The sequence below is a fragment of the Anabrus simplex genome, chromosome 1, assembly GCF_040414725.1.
Source record: "Anabrus simplex isolate iqAnaSimp1 chromosome 1, ASM4041472v1, whole genome shotgun sequence".
In the NCBI taxonomy this organism is placed as follows: domain Eukaryota; kingdom Metazoa; phylum Arthropoda; class Insecta; order Orthoptera; family Tettigoniidae; genus Anabrus; species Anabrus simplex.
In genome coordinates, this window is record NC_090265.1 from 882,928,388 (window position 1) to 882,944,594 (window position 16,207).

Consider the following 16,207-nt stretch of genomic DNA (forward strand, 5'->3'; position numbering starts at 1 on the left):
CCATTCAACATGATGCCGCCCCTCACCATGGCGCCACCACCACCATACCGGTCCCGTTCCACGATGTTCCTGTGGAGGTATCGGCTACCCAGTTCAATAACGGACCATTTATACTGGTATTTGGTTCTCTCCAGATTAATGTGCAACGGGAATAGTTCTGCAAACTGAAGCGGGATTCATCTGTGAAGAGCACATGCTTCCATTCATTCATGGTCCACCTTCGAAAATTATGGTTCCACAGTAAACGGACCCATCTCTGTGCTGGAGTGAGCGGGACACACACCGCTGGACGTCGGGTAAACAGCCCTGCTGTTCTGAGCCTTCGGTACACAGTTTGCCGGGAAACGGCAACCCCTGAGACGGCAGCAAGCTCCGCCAACAGTTGTCTTGCAGGTGCACTCCGATTTCGTTGGGCAGTTAAGGCCAGATATCGGTCCTGCTGTGGGGTGGTTACCCGTGGTCGACCTGGTACTGGTCTACGACTAACATCTCCTGTGTCTTGAAATTGTCTCCAAAGCCTGGAAATGACACTTTGTGGCACATTCAAGGATACAGCGACTTCAGTCGTATTCTACCCTGCAAAACGGGGTCCAAATGGCGTCGTCGTGCCATTATGTTGTCACGTTCAATACGATGCTACACTTCGCACACTATAACAGGGCAAACATGACTGAGGGAATATGGGGCGCAGGCATTGGCTGTGCTTACCCTGCGGTTACGCCACTAGTCAAAGCAGGGAACACTCCTTGCCTATACAGAGTGAACACATTACGTTGGTAGGTGCATATGTCGTGTGATTTGCAGTCTATTTCCTGTTGCCCTGATTATTCGTAACTTATGTTTAACTTTTGGACACTAGTGTATATTTGGAGTGTTACTTTGTTCTTTGTTCTGATTATTCTGCTGTAGTTATTGGGATCATGGCAGAAATAGTTATGCATTTGAAGCGGCATTCTGCAGCTCAACATAATTTTTTTCTTTTTCTTCTTCTTCTTCTTCTTCTTCGTTTAGGCCTATGATGGACCACTTGGTTCTTAACTCTGGTGAGCTCTTTTCTTCCTCTTAGCCCAGTATTCCTTCATCTAGCGCTATGGATGTCTTTTCTTTCTTAAGCCCATTTCACTCCTACTCCTGGATGCAGTGATTTAGTTGTTAGTGACTGGAGAGAGTGAGATGTCTTGAATAACTTTCTGAATTTATCTTGGTTGTAAATGTCAATGTGATCAATGTTTAGGTATTGTAGGTCTTTCCGCACTAAATTCATCCATTTGGCATTTGTTGCTTTCCCTCTAGATACAGTGTTGAAGATTCTTGAAGTGAGTCTCTGGCTGTCCATCCTGACTGCGTGACCATAGAACATTAGTCTTCTCTTCCTCATAGCTGTTATAATGCTCTCTATTTTACTGTACAATTCCTTGTTGTGCCTGAGTCTGTAGCCATCTCCTTCTTTAATGGGACCCATAATCCTTCTGAGGATCTTTCGCTCTTTCAGTTCTAGTTTTCTGAGTTGTCCTTTCCGGGTCATGTTTAGGCATTCTGAGGCGTACAGTACAGATGGTCTTACTACGGTCAATCAATCAATCAATCAATCAATCAATCAATCAATACTGATCTGCATTTAGGGCAGTCGCCCAGGTGGCAGATTCCCTATCTGTTGCTTTCCTAGCCTTTACCTAAATGATTTCAAAGAAATTGGAAATTTATTGAACATCTCCCTTGGTAAGTTATTCCAATCCCTAACTCCCCTTCCTATAAATGAATATTTGCCCCAGTTTCTCCTCTTGAATTCCAACTTTACCTTCATATTGTGATCTTTCCTACTTTTATAAACGCCATTCAAACTTATTCGTCTACTAATGTCATTCCACGCCGTCTCTCCGCTGACAGCTCGGAACATACCACTTACATGTTATAAACCTCATTTTAGGTCCGTATTGAAAATTTAACAGTTCAACAATGATAAAGGTGTTTTTATTTTATTCCACCTATTCAATACTTATATTTATACTTATACTTATATAAGTATTGAATAGGTGGAATAAAATAAAAACACCTTTATCATTGTTGAACATACCACTTAGTCGAGCAGCTCTTCTTCTTTCTCTCAATTCTTCCCAACCCAAACATAGCAACATTTTTGTAACGCTACTCTTTTGTCAGAAATCACCCAGAACAAATCGAGCTGCTTTTCTTTGGATTTTTTCCAGTTCTTGAATCAGGTAATCCTGGTAAGGGTCCCATACACTGGAACCATACTCTAGTTGGGGTCTTACCAGAGACTTATATGCACTCTCCTTTACATCCTTAGTACAACCCGTAAACACCCTCATAACCATGTGCAGAGATCTGTACCCTTTATTTACAATCCCATTTATGTGATTACCCCAATGAAGATCTTTCCTTATATTAACACCTAGATACTTACAATGATCCCCAAAAGGAACTTTCACCCCATCAACGCAGTAATTAAAACTGAGAGGACTTTTCCTATTTGTGAAACTCACAACATGACTTTTAACCCCGTTTATCAACATACCATTGCCTGCTGTCCATCTCACAACATTTTCGAGGTCACGTTGCAGTTGCTCACAATCTTGTAACTTATTTATCACTCTATAGAGAATAACATCATCCGCTAAAAGCCTTACCTCCGATTCCACTCCTTTACTCATATCATTTATATATATAAGAAAACGTAAAGGTCCGATAATACTGCCTTGAGGAATTCCCCTCTTAATTATTACAGGGTCAGATAAAGCTTCACCTACTCTAATTCTCTGAGATCTATTTTCTAGAAATATAGCAACCCATTCAGTCACACTTTTGTCTAGTCCAACTGCACTCATTTTTGCCAGTAGTCTCCCATGATCCACCCTATCAAATGCTTTAGACAGGTCAATCGTGATACAGTCCATTTGACCTCCAGAATCCAAGATATCTGCTATATCTTGCTGGAATCCTACAAGTTGAGCTTCAGTGGAATAACCTTTCCTAAAACCGAATTGCCTTCTATCGAACCAGTTATTAATTTCACAAACATGTCCAATATAATCAGAAAGAATGCCTTCCCAAAGTTTACATACAATGCATGTCAAACTTACTGGCCTGTAATTTTCAGCTTTATGTCTATCACCCTTTCCTTTATACACAGGGGCTACGATAGCAACTCTCCATTCATCTGGTATAGCTCCTCCGACCAAACAATAATCAAATAAGTACTCCAGATATGGTACTATATCCCAACCCATTGTCTTTAGTATATCCCCAGAAATCTGATCAATTCCAGTCGCTTTTCTAATTTTCAACTTTTGTATCTTATTGTAAATGTCATTGTTATCATATGTAAATTTTATTACTTCTTTGGCCTTAGTCTCCTCATCTATCTCGACATCATCCTTGTAACCAACAATCTTTACATACTGCTGACTGAATACTTCTGCCTTTTGAAGATCCTCACATACACACTCCCCTTGTTCATTAATTATTCCTGGAATGTCCTTCTTGGAACCTGTTTCTGCCTTAAAATACCTATACATACCCTTCCATTTTTCACTAAAATTTGTATGACTGTTAATTATGCTTGCCATCATGTTATCCTTAGCTGCCTTCTTTGCTAGATTCAATTTTCTAGTAAGTTCCTTCAATTTCTCCTTACTTCCACAGCCATTTCTAACTCTATTTCTTTCCAGTCTGCACCTCCTTCTTAGTCTCTTTATTTCTCTATTATAATAAGGTGGATCTTTACCATTCCTTACCACCCTTAAAGGTACAAACCTGTTTTCGCATTCCTCAACAATTTCTTTAAACCCATCCCAGAGTCTGTTTACATTTTTATTTACCGTTTTCCACCTATCATAGTTACTTTTTAGAAACTGCCTCATGCCTGCTTTATCAGCCATATGGTACTGCCTAACAGTCCTACTTTTAAGACCTTCCTTTCTATCACATTTATTTTTAACTACCACAAAAACTGCTTCATGATCACTAATACCATCTATTACTTCAGTTTCCCTATAGAGCTCATCTGGTTTTATCAGCACCACATCCAGGATATTTTTCCCTCTGGTTGGTTCCATCACTTTCTGAATCAGCTGTCCTTCCCATATTAACTTATTTGCCATTTGTTGGTCATGCTTCCTGTCGTTCGCATTTCCTTCCCAATTGACATCTGGCAAATTCAGATCTCCCGCTACAATCACATTTCTTTCCATGTCGTTTCCCACATAGCTGACTATCCTATCAAATAATTCCGAATCCGCGTCAGTGCTACCCTTTCCCGATCTGTACGCTCCAAATATATCAAGTTGCCTATTATGTTTAGAAATGAGCCTTACACCTAGAATTTCATGTGTCTCATCTTTAACTTTTTCGTAGCTTACAAATTCTTCTTTCACCAGAATGAACACTCCCCCTCCTACCATTCCTATCCTATCTCTACGATACACACTCCAATGCCTTGAGAAAATTTCTGCATCCATTATATCATTTCTCAGCCATGATTCAACTCCTATTACAATATCTGGTAAATATACATCTATTAAATTACTTAATTCTATTCCTTTCTTTATAATACTTCTACAGTTCAACACTAACAATTTTATGTCATCCCTACTTGATTTCCAGTTCCCTGTTTCCTTATCACCGCTCCCTAGGCCATCCTGTTTCCCTGAATGTACCTCCCTATTACCCTTCCAAACAAATGAAGGCCATCCGAGCGCAGATCCCTATCTCCTACCCACCCATTAGGATCTAGAAATTTCACTCCCAGTTTCCCACATACCCACTCCATAGTTTCATTTAAATCCCCAATACCCTCCAGTCAGTATCCCTCCTACACAGTATTCCACTAATAACAATCTCCGCTTTCTTAAACTTCACCCGTGCTGCATTTACCAGATCCCACACATCTCCAACTATGTTGGTACTTATATCAGCTTGCCTTACGTTGTTGGTACCAACGTGAAACACTACCACCTTCTCCTTCCCCTCCTCCCTCTCTTCTACTTTCCTCAACATCTGCCTCAACCTAATTCCTGGATAACATTCTACTCTGGTTCCTTTTCCTCCACACACTTTCCCCACGTCATGGAATCCCCCATGACCAGAGCCTCAACTCTACCCACCTCATTTGATCCCCTCCCCTCCTAGTCAGCCCTATCTTTCCTGATAGCTGCAGAAGCTACTTCCTCCTCCCTTTTCTCCTTCCCATGACCCTGTTCCACCTGTCTTTTCCTATCCTCTACTCTACATTTCCCTTTCCTACCTTTTCCCTTCCTCCTACTTCCACACATCTCAGCATTCCTAGGTCTTCCTCGGTTTCCATTATTCAATATCAGAGGCCATGAGCTTTGAGAAGAGAAAAAGGTTTCCAGTAATGAATCATATCCTCCACATTAAATCCCTGTGCAAGCACTACGAGAAGTTTGTTTTACATTTTAACTTCCACTCATTTGCGTATGAGCAGGTTCAGCAACAGCTGAAAATATTACTTTCCTCGCATGTGTACAAAGCAGTGAGGATGTGCTGGAAGCTGACCAGATTACAAGCATGAAAATACAGGACACTTCAACTGCTGTTGATTATTACACCCTACTTAAGATAGAATTTCTTAACACGAGCTACAGATCACACAGAGCGTACCATTTACTTATAGAAAACAAATGTTGTCATTATTATTGTTATTGTTATTATTATTATTATTATTATTATTATTATTATTATTGTTGTTGTTTTGTTATTATCATTATGGAAGCATCCCAATTCCAGTTAATACAATGTTGCAAAACCAATATTCACTATGGTATGTAGGATTATAAGTAGCCATTTTTACATTTTTACATTTTACATCTGTCTCACTGGTTTGATACATTCAGTGCCAACCAAACAAAGTATACCTTATTACTTTACACAATGAGAAATATACTTCACAGCTTTGTGATAAATAAAATTTTAACATGGTATTGTAAAATATATGGGACAGTTCACGAAAAACGGGACAATTTGTATCCTGTATATTTTTTTAGTTGACAACGGGAGACTGTACAGCAATAAAGGGACAATCCCGTAAAATAAGGAAGGCCTGATTACCCCAATGTACTACATCTCAATTGTTATATTGTTATATTTACCTCATCTAAACAAAGGAACAAAAAGCAAAGGATAATGATGAGGAATTCCATGATTATTAACAGGGTAAACTGATACTATGAGATGTTGTGATATCAGTGATTTTAATCCACGATGTGATCACAATTTGTGACATTATTTTACCAGTTATTGACCCAACATAAAGGCTATTGCTGAGAAAAGTTTCTGCCAAGTTTAATATCAGATAGAAAAGTTATTTTAAATTTTATATTTTTGCAGCTGCTTGCAGTTTTCTGAAGTAAAATGTATTTCAATGTGTCTAATTTCACTGTCTAGGTTTTTTTTTTTTTTTTTTTTTACACTGACTTATCAAAAATTGATGATGTAATTGCAAATTATTTAAAGCAGCAATAAGTATCTGATGCTCTTTGTGAATGAGCACTTATTGTTGCACTTGTGCAGTATGCAAGAGGAGAACACTCCTTACCAACAGCGTCCGTCACACGGTTGATAAGACAGGGCTGTTGTAGTGCGGCAGCTCACATGCTATATAACAGTGTACTCTGAAATTAAGACATTACTTTGTTCTGATCATTCTGCTGTAGGAACTGGAACCATGGCAGAAAACATGCATTTGAAGCGGTGTTCTGCATCACCACATATTTATTTTAATCAACAGTGGGAAAATTTATACAGTAGAAGTCCGTTATAGTGAGAATTCATAACATCGAAAAATTTACTCGCTATATCGGATTGTCGTTATATCCGTTTTTTTGGTATAAAAGTCGGAAAACCCTTCATGCACTTTAAAATCGGTATGAAACGGCAATCAGTTTGTTCAAAACTTGCGTTTCCGCAGATGATATCCACACAACGGCTTACTTGTTTGTTATTTTTCGTAATCTGATACTACGTGAAAGTGTATGTTTAATTTCATTCTGAAAAGAATATAGTATCGTATTTCTCCGAATCCAAGATGAACCCCACTTTTTCCTTCAAGAAATTTAAATCAGGCTCAAAAAGAAGTTTGTAAAATCATATGAATGCCTTGTTGTACAGTAGGCCTACGCATTTTTAGACTATTTTTAGATGCCGAACATTGACTTTCGTTACGCCGTAATTTTTTTTTTTTTTTTTTGCGACTGCACAATTATTCTTTATTTCTGCGGGTTTAAGGACCATTAACTTAACATTGGAATCATAATACCGAAGAGAACTCGTTGAAAATGTTCCCGCAATACCTATTCCATGCGTCTCTACAATACAACGATCCATCAGGAAATTATTCTTGTTGTCTATAAAACTGTTACTTTTACGCAGCGTCAGATATAACCGGCTACCGCTACACGCACGTCTCACTTGTCGGGTTCGGCCAAATTCAGTGGCTAGCGATGTATAGCCCTAAGCGCAAACGTTGAAAGTCAACGAACGAGTTTATTGCGCCACGGTATGGGCATTCCGCCCTTGCGTTTTTTTGCACATACCTCACAATTTCATCTTCGACTTCTTTAAAGCGTCCTTGTTGCGGACCACTGAATGCATTTTTTGTACAGTACGCATTTTCTTAGCTCTTTGTCTTCACGCTAACGCCAAATATTGGCTTTAGTTAGGCCTATGCCGTATTTTCTTGCGGCTGCACAATTATTCTACATTTCCGAGTGTTTAATAAACATTAACTTAAAATTGGCATTATAATATCGACTAGAACCCGTTGAAAATTTGCCGGCAATACCTTTTCCACGTAACTTTACAATACGACTATCCATCACGAAAATATTCCTGCTGTCTACAAACCTTAATTTTACTATGCGTCAAGTACAATAGATGCGTTATGACTCTGCCACTGAGTAGCCTTGGCTTTTCTAAGAATTCGAAGTGTCGCATGTTTTGATGCCATTCTGCAGATTTGAGAAACACACAGCGGCTAGCGACGGTCGTTTATTGGCAACGAGTTCTGTGCGCGTGTGAAAAGAAGCAGCGGGGTTACTGCGTTAGTTGCCAGTGGTATCCATTAACTTACTGTTAGGCCACGAATGAAACAACCCTTCAGTTTTCGCATGAGATTCTGAGAAAAAAGTCTTGGATTTGGAGAAATACCGTATCACTCCAGAGATTTCTGTGGCAAACACCTCAGCTTTCTTCTTCAAACGGCGCCACCTAACCTAACCGTATATGTAGCCTATCATGAAAACATATTTGAAACGCATGTAGAGAAATAACCTCCTTGCGAAAAATGTAGGCACATGTAAATAGCCGTAAGTAGACGCCAGAAGATATGAAATATCCTTTGAAATCAGTGATGTAGTTTGCCATATCTTGACGTGTATCACATTCTTACTTAATTTCCGTATATAACATTAAAATTAAGATGTGGTTTATTCAGTCTTTATTTTGAACAAGTTAACAACTGCTATCGGCCAAGTTATTTACGCATTTATTACGAAAACGTGTTATCCTCTTTCATTTTGAATTTTCTTTAGAGAACAGCAGTCAATGGGTGTTATTGGTATTACTAATCAACACCAACATCGCCTTTGAATGTCTACGAGAGAGCTCGCAAATGCACAAAGTGAGAAAACTATACCGTACCGAAGATGATCGATCGCATTTTGTTGCAAATGTTTCAGTTTTCTTATTCAAACAGCGTCACGTATCCTAACTTAACCATATTATACGTATGATGAAAACACACTTTAAGCGCCAGTAGAGAAATTATACCTTTCTCACTATAAATTTTCTAATAGCCATTCCGTAATTTAACCAGACACGACAAAATATAAACTAACCTCTGAAATCAATTAAGCACTCTGCCATATCTTGAGGTGTATCCCATTCTTGCTTAATTGCAGCATTTAGACTCAAAATTAAGCGGTCGTTTAGTCAGCCTTAATTTTTAACGAGTTAATAACCGTTGCAAGTGATAAAAATCATTGTTATCCGTATTGAAGATACTGAATGTAGGATGCTAAAAGGTTTGTTTTGTCACCTATTCAATACATATAAATTTTACAATTTAGGAATTTATTATTGATTCCACTTGAGACATGTTTCACCCTTCATTGAGGGCATCATCAGTCAAATTATCTCCTCACGGCAAAAATCAGGTACCTGGTTAGTAGATGACATGCACAAATTAATACATATTATTAATACACATTACAAAAAATTAAGTATGAGAAACAGTTGTACAATAGTGTGCCCATTTACATCTCGTAGACAGCTTTCAAAATGGCGCCGAGTGAAGGTGTGGCCCATCTGATCTATAAGATGCAAGGAATAGATATCTAATGCGATATTATTGAAGGCCATACACGTCACGGAACGGTCAAATATTGAAGGCACTACGGACAGTGGACTGTCAAGTGAATTGTTTTACGAAAAAAATAGAAGACAACGGATTGTTAAAAAAACTCCATCTTAAAAATTTTCATCGGAGAGTGAAGACGCAATTGGCGAACGCGCTACGTAATTTGAAGAAGACGGAAAGATTTAGTAGAGGTACTTGAGAAAAAGGGATCGTCGTAGTATAAGAAACGACATAATTCACCAGCCGACGAAGAAGAGCTGACAAAAAAATATAAAAATAAGCAAGATACGACGAAATACGCATGGGAGGATCTCGACAGCAACTGAGCTACATTCTACAAGGAAGAAGCAAGTGAAACCTAGGAGAAAGATTCTCTTACGGGAAGAAGAATACCTTGGTCTTGTTTCAAGAGAAGAAGAACAATTTTTCGACATTTGCAAGAAGCAGCCGATATAGATATATATATATACGCAGTACTTAAACCCGACGAAATTAAATTCATCTCTGAGAGCAGCAAAAAGAAATCACAATTGAGGAATTATTATCGTCGAATGGAACATACCATGGCTATTTACTGCTCTGAAATCTACATTTTTGTTGCTAACAGAAGTAGCATGATGATGGCTTGCTAAATACGCATGATGGACCAAGCTGGGGAGCAGTACATCCTTACCAGAAGACCAACCCATGATGAGGAAGGCAATGGGAAACCAGACGACCAACCCATGATGAGGAAGGCAATGGCAAACCAGTTGACCAACCCATGATGAGGAGGCCGAGGATCTACCAGACGACCAACCCAGAACCTGACCGCAGAGCCAACTACATCCGAGTGGAGGCGGAACAGCTGGACCAGATGTAACGATAAGCGAGTTAAGTCATTTACATTATTTAATTACATAGCTTTTCGTTCGCGTACACAGGTGCTTTTGGCATGTGCCAATAAGTTGGTTATAGAAACCGTGGAATTTAAAGTGCAAGTGAATAATGAAAGTGATGTGTGAGATATTTAAGTCCATAGTAATACGATTAAGCAGTGTAGAATAAGATTCTTGTATGTTATATATATACATCACCGCATATTGGTCAGAATAACTCGTGAGTAACGAGAAGTTGAAAGAAGTGTCTTTAATAACAGCTGATAGTAATGACACATTGAGGAATTGCAAGGAATTCATATTGGTTATGCTATACTATATGTCTACGTCATGTTTGGTATGAGCGGTGGTAATGAATGCATAGACTCACGTACTCTTTGCTTCGCAATAAGTGCATTGAACTCAGCTTTAGGGTTATGATAAATAGCGATATTGAAATGCGTTTATAAGAAAGGAATTGTGGCATTTTGACATGGTAAAGTGAACATAATCGCAACATGTTGTTATGGAGGCTATGATAATTAAGATGTTAAGTGAATGTGGAAATATGGTTACAATAGTGGTAACTCGACGAAGTATGTTGTTGTATATGAAATGCGAAGGTTTATTAATGTATTATGTAGAGGCCAAGGAGTGCCTGCAGCTTAGGATATGCCATGCCACACTTATTATAGGGAAGGAATTATATGAAAGGATACAGGTACGTGAAATTGACCACACCGTGGAGATGAGCTAAACCAAGGTATGGATGGAATTCATTGAAGTAGAATTGAATTTATGACGGGATTATATGTCAATTGTAGATGCTTTGTTCCAATTACGAGAATATTATGATATGTTTTATGACGGTGATCTTGACCAAATGCATTCATGATACCTATAAATGCGGTAATATATTCCCAAGTACAAATACATATTATTTACATTACGACTGTGCATATGAATTCAGTAACTTGCCTAAACGAGAAATGTTATGGAATATAACAGAGAGAGGGGACATTAAGCCTCTAATACGTGTGTATGTCGACCAAAAATTTATGTTGAAGTTAGATAGATAGCTTATTTATCCTGAGATGGAGTTTATTGGAATTTACATTCTTTCAATGAGTAATGGTTAGGGAAATGATAGGCTAGGAGCCAGATTTAACAGGCACTAGGGAGAAATGCCTTAGTCCGTAAGTCGTTAGCCATGCGCAACATAGAAGAAAGATCAAATAAATGAGTTCAGATTTATGATTTGCAATGTATAATTTAAATATTATTTATAATTCAAATATAATTGAGATATATAGTTCAAAGTTATAATTCAGAATTATTTTCAAGCTTTGATCTATTTGTTGACCTTACATTCACTTCAGATTAACTGTACGTCTATTCAGAATTATTTAGCCTAGGTTGATAATGAAACTGAGTAATCTTAACAACATAATGATATTGGTGTCGTCTCAAGGACTTGATTTCAAGGAGGACCGTAGATGTCCAGTGATTAATTGTAAATATTAGTATCCGATTTTGAATTCATGACGGAACTGATGTACATAACTTAACATTATATTTATTTTCTTTTTCTACGAGCCAGCGCTGACTCTGAACTTTACCTGTAAATAATACCAGACCAAATACTACCCCAAATCAGATTACATTTTCATAGGGCATCTGTTTATTCAATAAATACTATTATTGTGCTTTTCTATAATTTGGTGTGTTATGAATTCTTTCATCTTGACATAGTTGATAAGTTAGTTGGTAAGATATGCGAACTAACGAATGGGTAGATACCTGATTTGAATACATTTGAGTTCTCACGTCGTTGGTACCTTAGTTAGGAGAAATAATTGATTGATATTATGTCTATATCAAACGACCGCAAATAAGTTTACCGTGGACCGCCATTCTCTTCAACCTCACGTAAAGCGAAACCTAGTGTAAAATCTCCAGATTTTACTTGACAATCGGATACCCTGAGAAGAAATTGAGCTGTTGGGAAAAATGTCCGGTCAACGACCGTGTTCAATAGTGATTTTTATTTATTTATTTATTATGCCTTTGTAGGTGGCGAAGTTAGGGCTCTTGGCCCTCTCTTACACTTAACCACTGTAGTGATACAGTCTGAGTACTTCATATTATACAGTAAATAATAACCTACACAAAAATACATTACACTTTTCTAACTCACATTCATTCGATCTTCCAGTCATACAAGTTAGTCAGCTGCATTTAGCAGGTAGTCTCGGGAAGCAGACTTGAATTTAGGTAATGAGGTGGAATTTCTGACACTGACTGGCAGGGAATTCCAAAGTCTAGAACCCGCCACAACGAAGGAATTGTTGTACATAGAGGATCGGTGGACAAGAATAGAAAGGGAGGAACCAGAGCGGGTATTACTGCTGTGAAAGGAGGACAAATACTTAAGCTGGGAAGAAATGTATAGTGGTCTGTCTTCAGAGAGCAGTCTGTATATCTGTATCAGTATGTGGTACGTTCGTCGTTTGCCAGGTTTCAGATGTGAAATAGTGTGATAGTATGGGGTGACATGCGTATCATAACTCAGACTGTATATAAATCTAAGGCAACAATTAAGCGCTCGCTGAAGTTTCAAAGTCTGCTCTTTTGTTGCGTCTACCAGAATGACGTCACAGTAGTCGAGGACGGGAAGCACTAGCGTTTGTATGAGTTTGACTCTCACATTACAAGGTAGAATATCGCTGTTTCTTTTAACCGAATGGAGTATCGAAAATATTTTTTTTACACACATTCTTAATATATTCAGTCCAATTTAATGTTTCGCTTATTCTTTTAGTTGACTTCCGTAGCTTCGAATGTTATGTGAAGACATCGGTGTGAGATGCCGGTGAGACTAAATCGATATTATTCCGTGGAATAAAGTATGACGGACCAGAAGTCAACTAAAAGAATAAGCGAAAGTTTCAACCCGCAACATATTTCTAATAAGCAATTACCCACAAATAACTGTCATCATTGTTGCCATTCAAACGCACTGAATACCCATGAGTCTCCATCCACACTGACCAGTCTCCGTACCGATCTCGGTGCTGCAACCAGACAACTTTCAGCTTGATGCCTATAAAACCTCATTTGGCTATGGAATATTTCCCTAACCCCGGTGATTTTAACTAAGATAAACCACTCTGCATATTTCTGAAATGTTAATGCTACATTCTTCTTCCAACCTTTAAAACAACAGGACGCACTTGGTACGAGATTTTTTTATATCCTTGCTCACCAAGCTACTCTTGTGTAAATATGTATATAAATTGTAAAATTCTCAACTGTTCAATTGGACAATGTAAATACTGTATAGTTACCAACCATTGACATTAATTTTTGGTTACAAACATTGACACCGAGCACTACACCCTTTCTCCCCTGATTGTTATAATGTAAATATTTTTAAAACTTTATTCTCAACTGTTCAATTGGATAATGTAAATACTGTATAGTTACCAACCATTGACATTAATTTTTGGTTACAAACATTGACGCCGAGCTCTACACCCTTTCTCCCTTGATTGTTATAATGTAAATATTTTTAAAACTTTATATTTTCCTATGATTGCATCAACTGTTCTCCAGAGCACCACTGCCGAACTCTACTATTTTAATTTTACGCATTGGTGCTGACTTCTTATTCTATAAACCTATATGTTCAACCATCACTATTGTACAACTGTTTCTCATACTTAATTTTTGTAATGTGTATTAATAATATGTATTAATTTGTGCATGTCAACTACTAACCAGGTACCTGATTTTTTCCTTGAGGAGATAATTTGACTGATGATGCCCTCAATGAAGGGCGAAACATGTCTCAAGTGGAATCAATAATAAATTCCTAAATTGTAAAATTTATATGTATTGAATAGGTGACAAAACAAACCTTTTAGCATCCTACATTAACAACCGTTATCGGACACGTTATTTACGCATTTATTATGAAAATATGTTCTTTCATTTCAAATTTTCTTTACGGAACAGCTGTCGACGGATATTTCTAATCGACTCCGACATCGACGAGAAAAATTGCTAGTGCACATAGCGAGGAAACTATGCCGAAGGTAATCGATCGCATGCAATATCATCGCTGGGGTGCATAAATATCGGTAACGGAAAAAATCGCGCGCGCTTAATCGCTCGTAATAACGGATGAGCCAGTGATAGGGTTCTCGCTGTAACCGAAGGACGATACACAGTTTAATATAGGAATTTCGAAGGGACAGAAAAAAGTAGTCACTATAACGGAGTTCTCGTTATATGCCGTACTCGCTATATCGGACTTCTACTGTATTTATTTACAGAGTATGAAAATGCTGACAAAATAATGTCAAAAAGTTTAATATTCAGAATCATTTCTCTACCTATCATGCAAGGATTATGCAAGTTATGAGGATTCTGACTGTGATGTGTGCAAGTAAATTTTGGATCATTTAAAATTGTATTTATTTTTATCGTCAAAATATGTGGGACTCCCTGTACCACACGTGTCGATTTATCTGGGACTTGCACAAGATACAAGCTTCAAGAATTTTCCAAGGACAAGACAAAAAGCATCAAATTAAACATTTAAATTTGATTGGTTTAAATAAACCAAAAGGTAACTCCTGTGCAGTTATTGGTCATTAATTTTGCTGTGCCATTTCCTGCTGCACCACGCAGCATGGGCTACCTTCGGGAAGCACGTAGCAGGGGAGATTCATTCTCTGTCTTTGGGATCATGTAGAGCAGACATGTTGTCAGGGAGCTATGTGCTCCTTGGGAGCTCTGGCTTCTCTTGGGGTAAGCAAATCTTAAATTTCGTAATATAGGCCCAACTTATTTTACTTCAAGTTTAAATTTGTCACAGGAGTTTACCCATCAATCTTTCTATCAGAAATCAATTGTAATTTATGATGGTGTAAAGACGTTTTACAGTACATCCATCTTCACATTGGCACGAGGCAAGCTTTTTCTAATAGTTTTGTAATTTAAATTACATTTCTCGCTCAGCTTTACCTCAGTAAATCTGCTTCATTTGGAATTATTTTCCTATGACCTGCAAATTTTTTTTTTGGTGAAGGTGGTAGCTTCACATTTTCAACTTGTAATTTTCTTTGAATATCAACCCACTCTGCACAGTGGACCTATTTTCCTTCCCATGTAAACTTCAAACGGTATTTTCGTTCAAGACTGGTACTGGCAAGATTGTAAGACTGCAACTTAATTACATCAGGGTTCATATTTCTATTTTGTATTTATGCTACCGGTAGTGTTCCTTATTTCCTTTTCTTTGGTGTGTTTTTTTTAATGATAATTAGGTATTAACTAAATTATTCTTTATTAGCATTTTGGTCACAAAAGTCCTTCGATCCATAGCCTTGTTGGGTTCCTTCTGCTGTCCACATCCTGCCGTTAGTTGCTGTGTATTTTACCTTGTTTAATTTTGATGTTATGATGTTTTAACGAGTCTAATTTTTCTTTGTTTATATATATATAATTGTTATGTTAAGTGCTCAATAACCACTACACTGAACAAGCTGCTGAGGTGGAAAAACTGAAAGCCAAATAATATTATATATACTGTACATAACATCATGGTAGTAGTAAGTAGCAGTAGTAGTGTTTCTTTATTTATAGTAGTATATCAGTGAGACGTCTGGCTCCATGGCTAAATGGTTAGCGTGCTGGCCTTTAGTCACAGGGGTCCCGGGTTCGATTCCCGGCAGGGTCGGGAATTTTAACCATCATTGGTTAATTTCGCTGGCACGGGGACTGGGGGTGTGTGTCATCTTCATCATCATTTCATCCTCATCACGACGCACAGGTCACCTACGGTTGTCAAATCAAAAGACCTGCACCTGGCGAGCCGAACTTGTCCTCGGACACTCCCGGCATTAAAAGCCATACACCATTCATTCATCAGTGAGACTCTGTAGCAAAT

The 16,207-nt window shown here is 38.0% G+C and overlaps 1 protein-coding gene across 1 annotated transcript in view; it reads right to left on the reverse strand.

Annotated features, from left to right (window-relative positions):
* LOC136857680 (general transcription factor 3C polypeptide 1) overlaps positions 1-16,207 on the reverse strand; it is a 340,092-nt gene that overhangs the window by 237,129 nt on the left and 86,756 nt on the right. The window lies entirely within an intron of this gene.